This window comes from Buteo buteo, chromosome 13 (assembly GCF_964188355.1).
Source record: "Buteo buteo chromosome 13, bButBut1.hap1.1, whole genome shotgun sequence".
NCBI classification, from domain to species: domain Eukaryota; kingdom Metazoa; phylum Chordata; class Aves; order Accipitriformes; family Accipitridae; genus Buteo; species Buteo buteo.
The window spans coordinates 13,394,699-13,411,112 of record NC_134183.1 but is presented as its reverse complement, the minus strand read 5'-3'; positions in this window follow the sequence as shown (position 1 = coordinate 13,411,112).

Below are 16,414 nucleotides of genomic sequence, written 5' to 3'. Positions count from 1 at the left end.
AGTGGGCCAAGCTTTCCTACCACTCTGCCCAAAAAATAACCTCATGAAATGAGTTGATGAGCTGCAAGATCTTCAGCTTGCCTAAGAAACCTGGAACTTTGATAAACCTTCTCAGTCAGTCTAGCCATTAGTTTCCCCCCAAACTGTCCCCACATCATGATCCTTTCAAGAGGGGCCTCCATTCACTGTTATGGGCCTCTGATTTTGAGGAATCAGAATTGAATATTAGTTTTACACACCAGTTGGGACAGATCTGGATGTGTTGCTCTTTTGATCTCCCAAGGGATGACTTCTGTTTCAGCTCCTGCTGCCTGGAATCAGCACTTTCCCAGGAGACTGCCTGCATCTTGTTCTCAGCAGCTCACTGCACACTGCTGTGCGTCAGGATGCAATCCAAAGTCCTGCTTTGCTCTTAGTTCATGTCACTGAGCCTAGCCCACAGTGTCAAATGACTGGCTGCACAATACAATCATCTACTTTGTAGACATGTAGAAAACCAGCTGTAATTTGCTCAGGAGTAGCTGTGTAAAACCAATGGGAAATTATTAACTGCTAGGAAAATCTAGCAACCTTAATGAGGGAACTGTCATTAATCATTCCAGAGTATCCAGGCATCAGCTTGGATATGTCATGTAAGGCTCCCAGCCCTCTTTCCTGCTTTTGGTACTAAGTTTGCTGATTGCTCTTGCCCCAGCTACACAGTCCCTGGTCTTCTGAAGCTCCTTTATACCTGCTGAAGCACAGTGGGCAGAGCACAGCAGCCCCAGCAGTCCATAGGGAATGGGGCTCTGCAGGGATGTGGCTTTAGCAGAATAATCACTACCCTCACCCCACCAGCATCTTTCTGCTGGCAGTGGAGCTCTCTCCCATTTCAAAAACGGGAATTCACTTTCTTTTGGTTTAATGCTTTGGCTCTGACTCACGACGAGGCTGGCTAAATGGCAAGTGGAGGAGCCTGGCTTTCCCACCTGGCAGCCTTGAGTCCCCAGGTTGACTGTATCTGGTGACCACAGTGCCCACATTGGCATAAAATGCCATGCGTGTAGATTGGTCTGGCTAGTTTGGAGTTGAGGATCCTGAGAGCACGACTACAGAACTGGGCTCATGGCCTGCTGGTAGCAATGCAGCTCTGTGGAAAGCCTGTGGTCCGCTTTGTATACTGCCAATTTTATGCAATAAGAATAAAACAAATTGAAAGAAATGCATGGCCATGGTCACAAAACTTCATAGCTTGAGTTACTGCAAGGAAGCTTAGCCCATGCTGAGTCGCGATGGTTCAAGGCAGCACGAATGGGAGCGCACCACTGCTGGAGAGCCTCAGAGGAGCATGCAGCCCTGTCCAACAGCCCCATCACGCAGTGTGCCACACCAGGGAGAAAGTTTTAAGATCCTGGTTGAGCCTCCACCTGGCAAGGCTGCTCTGTAGGAACCTGAGCCTCATCACGTTGCATGAAGATGTGGGGGTAAAGCCTTTCTCTTTATCGCCAGCCTGATCTTTATGTGAGCAGCCATGGAGGAGCTGTTCATACTGCCCACACCCAGTTGTACTGTCTTGTGATAGACACAGGGAGATGCCCAACTAGTGTAGGGGTGCCTGGCAAAGCCAGACTGCTGGGGGTTGTAGGAGGAGTCAGTTAAACTTATTAGGCTGCTGGAAAAATAACTTGCCCATGAATGAATAGTTGTGCCTCTGGTCTGCCAGCTGAACCAACTGAGGCTTCATCTGCAGGAGTGCTGGACATGCCTGAGAACAGCTCAAAAGTCTGGGACTGTGCCAAGGGGCCTTCTTCAAGAGCTAGCATCAGATCCATCCCCTAAAGGTGTGGGATTGCATTTAGTGGCAGCACTTTTATAAGCTACCTAATATGCATTCAATCCCCCGACCATTTGTTCCTGCCTGCTAACACTGCTGCTGTGCATTGGTCCAGCTGAATGTGGAGTCCTGAGGGAGACTGGCTTGGTCAGTTGATCCAGCTGGAAAACTTCTCTGGGAGAGTGGTTTTTTTTTCCCCAGAGAGCTTAATTTGCAGATCTGGTTTTCACAAAGCAATGAAAATGAAACAGAAATAAAAAATAAATGAGACATAAAAATAAATTGGAATGAAAGAAATCTGTACTAGAACAAGAAAGAGGATGTTAAAAGGATGGGAATAAGTCAGGGAGGGGATTTATGATGGCTGGGAAGAGGAAAAAGGGCCTCTCAAACATCCATGATGCCAGAGAACCACTCAGAGATAGAGAGCTTCAGGTAGTAAGAGGTGAATACCTTCATGGCTGCAAAGGATTTGTGTTTCACTTGCATGCGGTTATACACCCTCTCGTATCTCTCTAGCTTTCATGGATATGGTTGAAAATAAAGCAGGCAGATGTGTGCCCTGAGCTCAGGGACAGGTGCACACCCTCAGGCAGGACTTGCCATAAGCACGGCTGGGCAGTGCTGATGGCACTGAGGCCTGGCCTCATGTCCCTGGCAAATTCATAGCTCCCTCCTGGCCCCCGCCTCCTGGGCTCTGAGGTCCCACCAAATCGCCCATCAGCCTTCACAAGAGTCATTCCCAGAGGAGGAGACAAGGCCTCAGAGAGCTTTGGAGGTTGCCCATAGCAGGAGGATCAGGCCGTCATTTGTTTCCCTTCATCCTCACTGTCAAAAGCTCAAAATAGCCCTGCTCTTGCAAGACTCCGGTGCGGGGTCATGCCTGCTTGTGCAGATGATATGCTTCCACTAATAGCACTCGAAGACATTCCTCGGCGGGTAGGTTGCCTTCTATATCTCGGCGCAACGTGCTGCCATGTAGGAGCTGGACAACTGTCTTGTGTCCTAAGACGGCAGATGCTATTCTTACCCCAGAGAGACTTGCTCTGGCACAGCTCCTTTCTCAGGTTGAATGTTAAAAATAAGAAGCAGGCCCAAGCGTGCCGTCCCTGCTAAGAGTATAAATCAAGAGTGGCCCCTCTGAAGTCCGTGCAATGACGCTGTGCCAGCCCAGCGCCTGGGTGCTCGCCATGCCCTCCTGGGACGTGCTGTCCCACGGGAGAACAGAGCAGCTGCCCAGGTACTTCCAGAAGTCAGCTGGGGCTCAGTGTGGGGTAGGTGGGGGCATCACTTCTCTTGTAAAGCAGCAAATGAAAACAATGGCTGTGGGCATGAAAACCCATTTTTTGCTGATCAGCAAGAGGCCCCAATCCATAAATCCCTTCCCTGGTGAGGAATGCAGAGGCAGGGCTTGCTCCAAGCTTGCTCCAGGACCAGCAGCATTGCAGAAAGCCATGTCCCTTCTCTCAGCCAAGTGGAGCAGGAGCATCCCATGAACATGTTCAGATCAAGTACAGAGCTGGGGCCCCAGTGCATTAAGTGTGATGTGAGCAGCTGAACTTGCCTTCATGTGACTCTTGTTGCAGAAAAAATTAGTAAGCTGGTAAGTGAGAGAGGTTGGAAGTAAAAGTAACCACCGTGCTGAGGTAGGGTTGAAATTGTGCTGGGGAGTGCAGGGAGGAGCCTCGGAAGAGGAAAGTGAGATGGATGTGTGTGAGGAAAAGGGATAATTGATAAGATGGTAGAGGATGTGGGGGTGGAAGAAATGGCAACTCAGCATCAGGTTTGGGGAAGAAAGGTCAGGAGAAATGTGAGGGGAAACTGCTGCGGAACACTACAATGATAATCTGCAAATAACAATCTAACTCATAGCCCACCTCAAGGCAGCTTTGTAAAGCTGAATTTTAGTTATGAAGAAATAATTTACTGTATTTAATCTGTATTTAAAGAGGTATGTTGTTTCATTACTACTGCACATGGCCCATCACTCATGCCCACACACGGTGCTGTGGAAGCCCCCAAACATGACCAGACCTCAGATCCCCAGCCTGCTCCCCAGCCAGGGAAGGCAGCCCGGCTTGGGGTCCACCAACCCCAGGAGCTGCTGTTCTCTCCGGCAGGGGGTAAGTGGATAGGGATGGTGCAGAGTGGCCCAAGTTTTGAACTGCTGCTGTGGCCCACCCCACAGGGACCTAATTTGTCACTCTGTGTGCCCAGCCTGTGGCTACCACCCATGCATATGTTTTTTTTAAGAATCTTCCAAGAAAACAACCAATGAACCTAGAAGTGGAAGAGGAGATGGGAGCAGAAGCTAAGCATCTCTGAGTGGTGCTAGCCACCCCTGCCCATCCTGAGAGGAGGGGGTAATGGGGAAAGGAACAACTTAGTGGTTCTGAGCTGGGGGAGGATGCATGCAGGAGGAGCAGAGGCTGGGAAAAAAAATCCCCACTGACAGCTACTGCTACAAAGCCTGCTGGATTATCAGGATCAAAGTGGGACACTGATGTGAGGAAGATTAATTGCTCACTGCTTTATGGAGAATGAGGGTCATTTTGCATTGACACTCTATCTGTGGAGCAAGGCTGCCTGTCACCTGATAAGGGCTTGTGCAAAGGTCTTGAGAAAAACATTAGTCCATAGTAGCCATAAACGAACATCTCTGAGAGAAAGTTTAAAATAGATGGAGCTGATGGGCTCATATGGAGCTGCTGTCCCATATGGATGGTCAGGGATCTCCTGAGCTCAAATGCAATGTTCCAAAAATAGTAGAGCAAATGGTTGAAAACATTCAACTTCAGAAACTCTTTGTCAGTAAAGTAAAATTCAACAATTGAATCAGGATCCCCAGGAGAGAAGGAATCATCTGAGCCTTGCTGTTAGGGTCTCATGACTGTGGTCTTACAGGCCCTGCCTTTCCCCACCCCCACCCCCTTGCCAGCAGCACAGCCCCGATGTCAGCACAGTACGGTTGGGAGAAATGCAGTGCAGCACACATGAAGGCTTTGGGATCAGAGCCCAGAGACGTAAAGTCCAATCTTAGCTAATGTAAGAAGCAGACAGCAGTGTGGGATCATGGGATGAGTCTGCTGTGAGACCCTACGAGGCACCCTGCAAGATACTGTCCACCTGGAGGCACTTCTCAGGGAGCAGCAGACACTTTGAGGGACCTGAGGGACTGATTTGGAAGGAAGGCAACATACACCTGTGTTGCTCAGCAAAGCAGTGATAGAGTGAAGTTGGCATTGCATCTTGAGCTGTGGAAGATTTAGCATATATTTTCTCAGGCCACAGTCCGGATTGAGATGTATAATACCCTGGCTGTTGGCTATCTGGTGGCATGTTGCTGTCATTGTCTTCTGCTGGAGCTGTTCTGCTTTACACAACTGATTTGCCATTCAGAGGGAGCAGGGACTTGTATCCTTCCCTTAGCCCAGGTGGATGCAGAGAGCAATTAAGGAAATGTTTAGGCTGACCACCAAGGAAATCTATCTGCCAGCATAAAATAAGGAGGCTGTTGACAAATTCCCTGAGGATGCAAAAGGAACTTTTGTGCAACATAAAAAGTTAGTTCAGAAAATGTCACTAGAATATTCTGCTACATATCCTGTTGGTAACTTACTGCAGTGACTCTGGCACTCAGAAAATCTTACAGTAATCCAGTAGGCTGTCTTAACCTTGAAAGGCCTAATGCTTAAAGTGAACAGGTTTATACAAATTCCATACCAGTATATTTCCATTTACAGCACTGAAATCTGCCCAGAAGTAGGATTTGTGCATCTGTCACAGATGAGTGTCAGCCTAGGAAGATATCACCTCATTGCTCTCTTTTTTAGGATACAGTTGTTGCTAGTGCTAATATTATGCACCTAATCCTGATTTTCCTTTTCTCCCCTTCCCTCCCCCTTTTGCCACTTGCTCTCTTTTTTCTTTGTCTTACCCGGAGGCGTCTTAGCCTGCCCACCCCAATCCCTTGCTCTGTAACAAGAGCTCCTCAGCTGCTTTGGTGGGTGATAGAAAGGGCATTCTGAATGTCACATCCTCGGCCAGCTCTTCGACTGATGTTGCTGGGGACATAAGGAGTCTGAGTAACAGCACAACTCTGATACTCAGTGAAGAGCTGCTCACCCCCAAATAAAAGTTTGCTGCCTTACCTGTCTCTCCACTGCTCTGTTAGCTGAGCCGTGCCACTCCTGAGTCTCACTCACTGTCATTTTGCTGAAAGTCACTAAGGCAGACTGTATAATCAGTCATAAAACCCCTTTATGCAGATGAAACAGAACATCAACTTCTCTCTCCATACAATGACTCTGAGCCCTACAGAAATTCAGCCTCTGAAAGGAGGACCAGGATTAGGAGATAGGAAGGCTACCAAAATAGTCACTAGTTGGCTCCAAATGTCAAGTCAGTGCTCACTGGTGGCCGCAAAAGGCAAACAGAGTATCAGGAATTATCAGGATCAACTGGGAACAAAACAGAAATCATTGTACCAGGCTCACAAACCACCTGCTATCTAAAGTTTTGGCCTGTGCAATTAGGAAGGGTACAGAGAAAGATGACAAAATTGGTGGGAGCACTGGAGAGACGAGCTGTCCGGACTATGATCTTTCACTTTGGGAAAGGAACAACAAATTGGGAAGATGATATGCTTACATAATATTATAAATAGTATGGAAAAAGTGAAATTGGATTTTCACCAAGCATCCAATGTGCACTCATGCACAAAATACCAGATGGACCTTTGCTCTAGGCTCATATGGCTGTCTGCTTATTCTCAAATTCATGAGACTATCTCTGCATGATGCTTTTACCTGCTCCGGCTTTCTCACAACTGAGCAAGCCTTACAGATCCTTATTATTTTCAGCCAGGAGATGGATGCACAGCTGCCATTTCACATCCGCTCAAAAGGGCTGAGGTTAAGTTTTGTATGGCAGCTGGAAAAGCAAATTATTTGGAAGTAAAATTTTCTGAAGACCTGGGGAAAGGGAAAGAAGGGAGTAAACCAAAACCCTACTGTTTAAGAAAAGCCTGCTGTAGTCAGCAGTGTTCAGAAGCAGGGGATAATAATCACATAATGATCACAGCAAAATGTCTTTGTCTATGCCAGAGCTCTGCAAGACCACATTACCACTGCAGGAAGGCATACTGGAGCAGTGGGTAGTGCTAAATAGCTGCTCCCAGAAACCACAGCCACAGCTTTTCTCCACCTATCCCACCAGCTGCAAGCCTGGAGAGTCAGCAATCTTCTTACACTTACCTGTTCAAGCTCAGCCACTTCCACCTCCCTCTGCAGGAACAGGCTGATTCCAATGCCTGGCATCAAAATTGCTAAAAACCCCCTTTTATCAAGTGCTGCTTAACAGATAACAGGTAGCAATGCAAGGGAGAAGATAGCTTGAAACAGCATCAAAATGTCTTTAATCAGGAAGCATCCTAGTGCTATAGCACCTACCTGAGGGAGTTTTGTCAAGCAAAAGAAAATAAAGTGAAATTGCTGTTTGTTCTCAATGGGTTTGCTGTGCAACCAGTTTCTTTCATACTAGTGACAAGGCAGGATGCTTTTCCTCTGGAGATTTTGAGGGAATATATGCTAATTCCTCTGAAAAAAAGTAACATCATAGAATCATGGTGTAAAATTTAACCTTGGCTGCAGTGAATTCCAGTACAGAAAGGTAGCTGAGTTCATGAGCTCCCATCTAAGCCTTTGAAGGAACACAGCATCAAAGTCACCATCACACAGTTTGTGCTTTCACAATAGCATTGAGTACCTTTGCTGCTCTCATTAGATTCCTTTAACCATGCAGCTACCCTAAAGCAGCCACACTATGGATTTCACAGACTTTTTGAGGTCGTGTGTTCAAGTCAGGTGGGCACCCAGTTACAGAATCATAGAATGGTTTGCGTTGGAAGGGACCTTAAAGATCATCGAGTTCCAACCCTCCTGCCATGGGCAGGGACACCTTCCGCTAGACCAGGTTGCTCAAAGCCCCATCCAACCTGGCCTTGAACACTTCCAGGGATGGGGCAACCACAACTTCTCTGGGCAACCTGTTCCAGTGCCTCACCACCCTCACAGTGAAGAATTTCTTCCCTACATCTAACCTAAATCTACCGTCTTTCAGTTTAAAGCCATTACCCCTTGTCCTACCACTACACGCCCTTGTAAAAAGTCCCTCTCCAGTTTTCTTGTAGGCCCCCTTTACGTACTGGAAGGCTGCTATAAGGTCTCCCCAGAGCCTTCTCTTATCCAGACTGAACAACCCCAACTCTCTCAGCCTGTCTTCACAGGAGAGGTGCTCCAGCAGACCACAGATGGAGCAGATGGATAAAACCCTTTGAATTTCTCAGGTAATATTTGGTCATAATAAATGAGAGGAACCTAACTTCAGAAGCATGTCCAAACAAAGCTGCTTGTCGCTGAGTCTGTCACCTGTGTGACATAGTGTTTAGAGACAGTTGCTAACACATCAAACATTGATGTGTACATAAACACTGAACAGATGTATATAAATTCTATGTTATGGAATATTAACAGTGACTGTAAATACAGTGACTGCTGGAGACTAGTCACCCAGCAAGCTGATGAGGCTGAAGCAGGGCGGAGTAATCACCAGTAATTACCTACCACATGCAGGGTTGACTTCATTTCACCTTAGCTCTGATGTGTGCTCAGAGGAGCAGCACATCCATGCAGACATTCCTGGTCCCTCTGGTGGCCCTGAGCACCTCCTAATTCCTGGTTGGGGCATCAGGGAGCCTGAACACCTGAGGAGGAGCAGCTGAAGTGAACTGTCCCCAGGCTCAGGAGACACTGCTATTTGAGTAGGCACCTGAGCCTGCTCTCCAGGCCATCGAACCACAGGAATAGGTTTCCTACTGCAGCAGAAGCTGAGCAGTTCTGAGCTCTCTCCAGCCTCCCAGGGCTCACTAGCAAGGTGTGCAAGGGAATCCCTGCTAAAGGGGATGTCTGCTGTATCCTGTGAACATTACAGGCTCCATGCAGGAGGACAAGTAAGTCACTGAGACCTGAGAAGGTCAAAGGCTTCTTAGGCTTCATATAGAGATAGTAGGAATGTGCTTGTGCTTCTGTCTGCCATTATTGGCAGTGACACAGAAAATGCATTGTTGTTTTCAGTACGGTTTCCCACGTGTGCCTTTTTTAGTTTTGCTCTAGTCACATGACATTTTTCACCAACTTGAGGTGGTTTGTACTCTAGAAAGCTTCACCACATGGGTGGGACATCATGTGGAGGGTGGGTATCTGGGGAGATTGGGATGATGAGAAATGTCTCAGGTGTGCAAGTCTACATGTTCCTTTGAACTCACCCAGTATAGCCATTCACAGAATCACAGAATGGTTTGGGTTGGAAGGGACCTTTAAAGACCATGTAGTCCAACCCCTCTGCCACTGGCAGGGACATCATGTAATCTTATTTCCTTTAATGTTATGTTATGGTCAGAAATAACACACAGTGGTGATGTTAGCTGCTGTTCACTATATCATGCACGTATTTTCTGACAACTGGTAACTAGTGGCTCAGAATGAAAAAGGTTTGTACCAGATCCCTAAATTCCTGTAATGATGCCAGGGAAATGCTTACCAGCATACAATTACCACCGTGAATCTGTCCAGTCTGTGGTAACAAAAGGACCCTCCTGTACTCTGCCTGCCCTGTTGCTCCTCACCTGATGGAACTTCTTTCTGATGTGATGTGATGCACCTTGCTGTCCCAGTGAGCTCCATAGTTCTCTGACTCTGCCTACATGTCACGTGGTTCTTCAAGGACTGAAAGCTACCAAAACCTACTGCTGCTGAGGACATTTCCAGATGACATACTTCAGAAGCGGTGTTCTGGAACTGGTGTTCTGGAGGGATATGCTTTGACAGGTTGCATGGAACTAACTGTCTCCAACAATGCAGTGAGAGCAAAGATTCATGCCCAGTGGTCCACTCGAGAAAAGATGTTTTTCAGGACTCCAGGAAAATTTCTGTTTCTTAGCACAAGACATGAAGCTGCAGATACCTTCTCTGCTTAGGTTTGAGCAATTGTCTACTTTGGATGGATAGAGGAAACCTCTACATTAAATCCACAGACATGCTGTTGAAAAGGAACATCTGGAGGTCTTTAGTTCAGTCTCCCACTTCAAGCAGATCTATTGCCAATGTTGGTCAGATCAGTCATGGCTTTGATTAGCCAAGCTTTTTGGACAGAGGCTTCAAAACCTTTCTGGGTAGCCTGTGCCATTTATGCATTACCCAATAGTCAAGAATTTTCCTAATGTCTAACTGGAGACTTTCAAGCAACAATCTGTGGTCATTGCTCCTTGTTACATTGTCTGCTACTCATGAAAAAAGCTTGGCACATCATTGTCTTTGTAACTGCCCCTCATGTACATTAGGCCTTTTTTCCTCAGACTAAACATGCCCTCAAATTCTCTTCATAGCACAAGCTTTCCAGACCCTTGCCCATCTTGCTAGCCTTCTGCTGGACCCTATTCTCTTCATAGCACAAGCTTTCCAGACCCTTGCCCATCTTGCTAGCCTTCTGCTGGACCCTCTCCCATTAGTTCACATCCTTTTTGAACTGGGGAGCCTAAATCTGGACAAACTATTTCAGATGAGGACTCACCACTGTCAAGAAAAAGGAATAATAGCTTCCTACAATCAGCTGACCACACTTCTAACACCACTTGGTACTTGGCTCATCCTGTTTGCAGTGCGTACTCATATTTATATCCACCATAACCCCAAAGTCCTTCCTCTTGGAGGGCAATCTGTTCTAGGTAGAGAAGCAGAGTGCCTGAGAGTAGTTCCCAGGGTGAAAGACTGGGCATCACCAGACTACAGTAAATGATTCCTTTTCCTACTGCTAAACCTCCTGCCATGCAGGTACATTCTTTTGTTTCCAGTTCATGAGCTTGACAACCCTGAACACGCATGAGAGGGAGGTTCTCACTAGCCAACATACAGCAGTCTTTAAGCACTTCCACTTCCCCTCTCCAGTCTGGCTGTGCTGCCTAGCTAAAAAATACCTTCTTACTCCTTGTCTCTCAGTTAACCACAGGGACCAAGAGAAGAAAATATGCATCTTAAGGGCTGGCAGAAAGGGAGGCAGCTGCCTGATCTCTGTCTCAAGGAGGATCTATTTTCAGCATGACTGAATCCTTTCTCCTCCATGGGGAATGTATGCCTTGCTGACACCACATCGCTGAGCAGCACAGTCTGTATCCAGAGATGGCTTTCGGTCTGCTTCTTCTCTTTTAACTGTGCCATGGTTTCCTTCTGGTCCCAGTGGAGTCCAGCCCTGGAGTGATGGAAATAGGATTGGCAGAACATTAATGGCTTGCAGGAAACATTTCTTCTTTTTGCATTGAGGCACCTGCACTTCTTTCAACAGATCCCTTCCTGGACAGATTTCTCCTTGGCTGTGCCTGGATACAGGAAACAGGGCAGAGTTTTCCCTGATGTAACTCACTGGGATCTACAGAGTTAAACTACAGTGAAACCTGGATCATCTACTTCAGATCAGAGACTGCTTCTTTGTAAGAAGCTTTGTAAGAAGCCACCATGCCAGCGTCATATGATACCTGGGTGGGATAAATGAGATTTATAAATTAAAACAAATCCAAAGCAGGTGCTCAGTAGCTTAGAATCCTTTTCAGGGATGCTTATGCCAGCTGACCAAACATTTCACTTCTCTTTTTGTGAGCTTTATGTCATACACTAAAACACTGAACACTGAGTTATTCTCCCAACCTTTTTTGCACTTTCTTCTGCCTCCTCTTCTAGCCTCCACAAAATTAGTCCAATTGTCAGGTGTCTTTCCCCTGTAGACATCCACTGAGAGTTCATATACTACCCATGTTCACAACACATGCTGTTCCAGCTGCCATCACTTTAGCTCATCATTTCCTTCAAAAAGATATTTTAAAAACATCTGCTGAAAACACTGAATGAGAAGTTCTTGTTTTCCATGTTTTATTTAGTTAATGCGAAAGGGAAAAAAAAAGAGTTTGATACAAATTTAGAGTTTTCAAATGAAAGTAGTCAATGTTTTAACATTTTATCTTCTTGTTCTGACTGTCTGAAAGAGTTTTTCTACCGATGGTTCTTCCAGAGGGGTTGCTAGAGTAGCCTTGATATTCAGTTTGAATGGCACTGGACTGTTTAATGCTGAATTCAGTCAGGCCTCTTCACCCCTGCTGGTCTAAGCCACCAGGATTATTTTTGTATTACAGTGCAGCTGACAGAAAAGTAAGCAGACACACTTGGTGTCATCTATAACTGCTGCTTCATGGTGGAGGTAGTATTATTTAATGTAAAGTATGTAAGTCTTAGCAGAACTCAGTATATAAATTGTTCTTAGCATGAGGGCCACATCTCCATATACAACATTCTGGAGAATTTGGCTAGATTTCAGTAATCCTTCAGACTCTTGAATGATTAATACCAAGCGCCTTTCAGGGATTTCACTCCAAGATACCAAGCAAACCCCACATACCCATAGTCACATGGTGCTAGCTTTGGAGTTTATACTGGTTCTGAGGTACTAATGCAGAGCTATTAATGTAGACATAGGTCAATAATTCTGATGGGCACAGAAATTCAAATTAGGGATCCACAGTAACAATAGTTTCTTCTTCTGTGAACTTAAGCCAGCATATATATCCACACCGTGGATTTGCATATGCCCACAGAAACCTTCAGCCAAAGTAGGATCTCCTCCAACACTTGATGCAGGGTTAGGTGGGACAGTATGTCCTGCAGCCCCTCTACACCCTGGGCAATCAGGCAGCATTCCCAGTCTTTCTTGTAGTATGTGACTGACTGCAGTTTTCTGAGTTCTCTTGTGTAAATCCTTTATCATTCCTCTGTATGCAAGGTTGCTTTCCCCCCTAAGGAGGTAACCACAGACATAGCATTGCCTGGACTGTCAGAGTCCAAGGACTGCAGTCTAAGACCAAGGAGAACAGATTGGCAGAAAGTTTCTTCCCTGTTGACTCTGGGGACAGGGAGCCTGCTCCTTGCCATTTCAGTGGAATAGCTCTATAGCTGCTATTTCTTTGTGTCAAGGAATGTGGTGATACTTTCTGGTGATAGGAAAGCTGCCAGATTCACACCTTCAAGATAATGATGCTAGTTATTCTGCTGACTGGGGTTGCAAGCTCCTACCCCTCAACCTTCAGGATGCCTATTTCCACATGCCTGTTATAGCCCCGTATTGAGAACAGCTTCAGAGTGGGTCAGAACCACTATTAGAACTGGATCCTGCTGGCTGGTAGTCCTACCGTCCAGATTCTCCTTGAAGGACCAAGCAGAGACCAGCTTCAGTGAACTGGATAGTCCAATATTTGAGCTAGTGAAGGCCAAGTCCCTGAAGTAGATGGCAAATGGTTTGGTCTCCAGCCAAATGTATTCTTGCCTCTGTGGACATTCTATTGAACCTACAGATATCTCACCCTGTTTGTATGCAAAGGATAGAGTTTACTGGGGGAATGTAGAGGTGCCTGTGCACTTTAGTTGCTTTGCTTTAATGTCACAAAGGGTCTTTAGATGGCAGTTCACACATGATTTAGATAACTCAATTAGCAATACTGGTAAACGTGGCAGTAAAACTTGAAGTCTTTGTGATTCTGCAATTTCTAGGGCCCATTTAACATAAAGCATTTTTTATGTTGAGGGTAGTGTGCAACTGAGTACTGGTTAGGCAAAACCCAGAGGTCAATACTGGGTCCAATAGTGCAAAGGAAGTGCAAAGCCCTGCACATGGGGAGGAGCAACCCCATGCACCAGTATATGCTGGGTGCTGAGCATCTGGAAAGCAGCTTTGCAAAAAAGGACCTGGGGGTCCAGATGGACACCAAGTTGAACATGAGCCAGCAATGTGCCCTTGCTGCAAAGAAGGTGAACGGTGTCCTGGGTTGCATTAGAAGTGTTGCCAGCAGGTCAAGGGAGGTGATCCTTCCCCTTGACTCAGCACTGGTAGGGCCACACCTGGAGTACTTGTTCAGTTATGGGCTCCACAGAGACATGGTCATACTGGAGAGAGTCCAGCAAAGGGCCACTAAGATGACTGAGGGACTGGAGCATCCTCCCATGAGGAAAGGCTGAGAGAGCTGGAACTGAGGGAGCCTGGAGAAGAGAAGGCTCAGTGGGATCTCATCAATGTATATAAATACCTGAACGGAGAGTGCAAAGAGGATGGAGCCAGGCTCTTTTCAGTGGTGTTCAGTGACAGGACCAGAGGCAATGGGCACAAACTGAAACACAGGAGGTTCCCTCTGAAAATCAGGAAACACTTTTTCACTGTGAGGGTGACTGAACACTGGCACAGGTTTCCCGGAGCTGTTGTGAAGTGTCTGTTCCTGGAGATATTCAAAAGCCATCTGGATAAAAGCGTCTCCTTCATTGCTATGCCCTGCTTCACAACCCTTTTCTGAGATTTGGATCATTTAAAAAAAAAGATTAGGTTTCTAACACTGGCTTATGGGGACATGCTGACCTTCAATCCCCAAAGCACTGCTGAGTGACTGTCCACACCTGGAGACACCTCAACTTACTGGCCTCTTCCCTTTCAAACTAGACGTTCCCTCGGCTGACTGCATGCCCAGAGCTGCCTGTCCTTGTGCCTCACTCCTGCCTGTTACACAGCTGGGTCCACATCCTAGACAACACAACAGCAAAAACCCAGGAGAGGTCTACTGAGAAGACTGGCTTTGTCATTGGCCACTGGGAAGTCAAAGATTTTCAGTCCCCAACCTGAGGTGATCTAGCCCAGCCCCCTCAGCTAGATTCCTCATATAGCCCCTGGCACATCTTGAGGGCACTTTGTCCTAGCCTGACAGCACTGCATAAGGCTTGCTACCTACTGCTGAGAGCAGGGTCCCACAGAAAAGTAACAGCAGCTATTTAATACTTAACCTGCTGCTGCCAGAGGATGCTGCCTTTACAGTGCAGATATTACAGCTTCCCTGGGAATGGGAGACCAGAGCTCCCTCCCCAACCTGAGGGGAGAAAGCCCCCAGCTGTCCCATCCTGGGAGAGGCCTCAGCCATCCCTTGCTCTTCTTGCACGGTCTTCTTAACCCCGGGCTCTGAGCTGCCAAGACCTTTCTGTCCCCTCCTCAGCCAGGACCGATAGCCACTGGGCCGCTGGACACCACGTGGCACCCCAGCACCCCGGGGACTCAGCTGCAAGAGCCCCTCAGAGCAATGTCTGCTCCCCCTCCACGCTGGGGAGCAGAGTTGCTCTCTGGGTCCCGCTGGAGGGAGGTGGCCCCGCCAGCCCCCCTTGGTGTCTGGTCCCCAGAGAGGCAGGACTTCAGATGCACCCCTGCGCTCACCATTTCCCACTGGCTGGCTTTGGGCTCCTCCTGGGCAAGGTGCAGAGTGTTTCCATCAGCCTTCCCATGTCCTGAGCATGGAGCTCAGCAGTGAGCTCTGGGTTTGGGCTCCAAAAAAGTGGGCACTGCAGTGCTGCAGCCCTCCTTGGAATGGGCTTTACAAGCACAGGACATTGCCTGATGCTGGATATTACATCAGATTGATGCACCATTTTTCTAACTCTGCCCACATGTTATCCACTGAGCTCTTTTAATAACCAAAATGCCAATGACCAGGGGAAGAATGTGTTTAAATCTGACAGGATTTAAAGCAGCTCATATGACAGTGCCCTCTTCCTAAAACTAGATCAGTCTCTCTCCAGGGCTACTAGCAAATCCCCCTTCCCCCTACTCTATCAACATTGTACAGGTATGTCTGCCACTCCCAATGCTCTTCTAAAGGTATCACTGTGTTTTTTCGAACTGTGTAAATGTGTAAGTGGGCAAGATATTTGTGATGAAGTGCTGGACTGAGGATGTATCAGGTGCAGAGCATCTGGGACGGCATGCTGAGGTGATGTGTTTGTGCATATGTCCAATTATTTGTATAGGTATGGCTGACTAGATGATTTTTCTATCAGTTGTAGGTAGGAAGAAAAACTCTGGGAGCCATTCCTAGATCAGACTGATCTTTCCTAGGCTTATAGGCATAGGAACACCTGGATAAGCTAAGAAGTTGCTAGCAAAAGAAGGGAGCATCCCTTGCTCACTGGCACTGGCCTACAGATCAGAAGTCTCAGCAGGTATAACCCCTCCCATTGAAAAAGATTGTGCACAGGATCACAACATTTCTTGGAAAATCTCCCACTTGTTTGCAAACTGAAGTGTATACAGAGAGGCACACGTGCACATGCCTCTGTGTGTGTGTGTGTGTGTGTGCGCGTGCATGTGCACACTCTCCCTGATATCCCTGAAGGTGCCTTACATCTCTGTCAGAGGCACCAGCTTAAAAGCCCAGGCAGAACCCTCTCACTGCTGCAGTGTTTGGCTGACCACCCTGCTGTGCTTGCAACCCTCATGAACTGTTATACATCTGCACTTCTACTCTCAGAATTTTACCATCACAACTGCCAAAAGCTTTTAATAATGCTAATTTATCTTTTAACATCCTGTTTTATCTATTGTACAGCTGGGATATCTGCAGTGCAGACATACCAAGCAATCCACCCTGGGTCATACAGTGAGTCGGTGGGAAAGCCAGCAATAGAATCCATAAGTCCT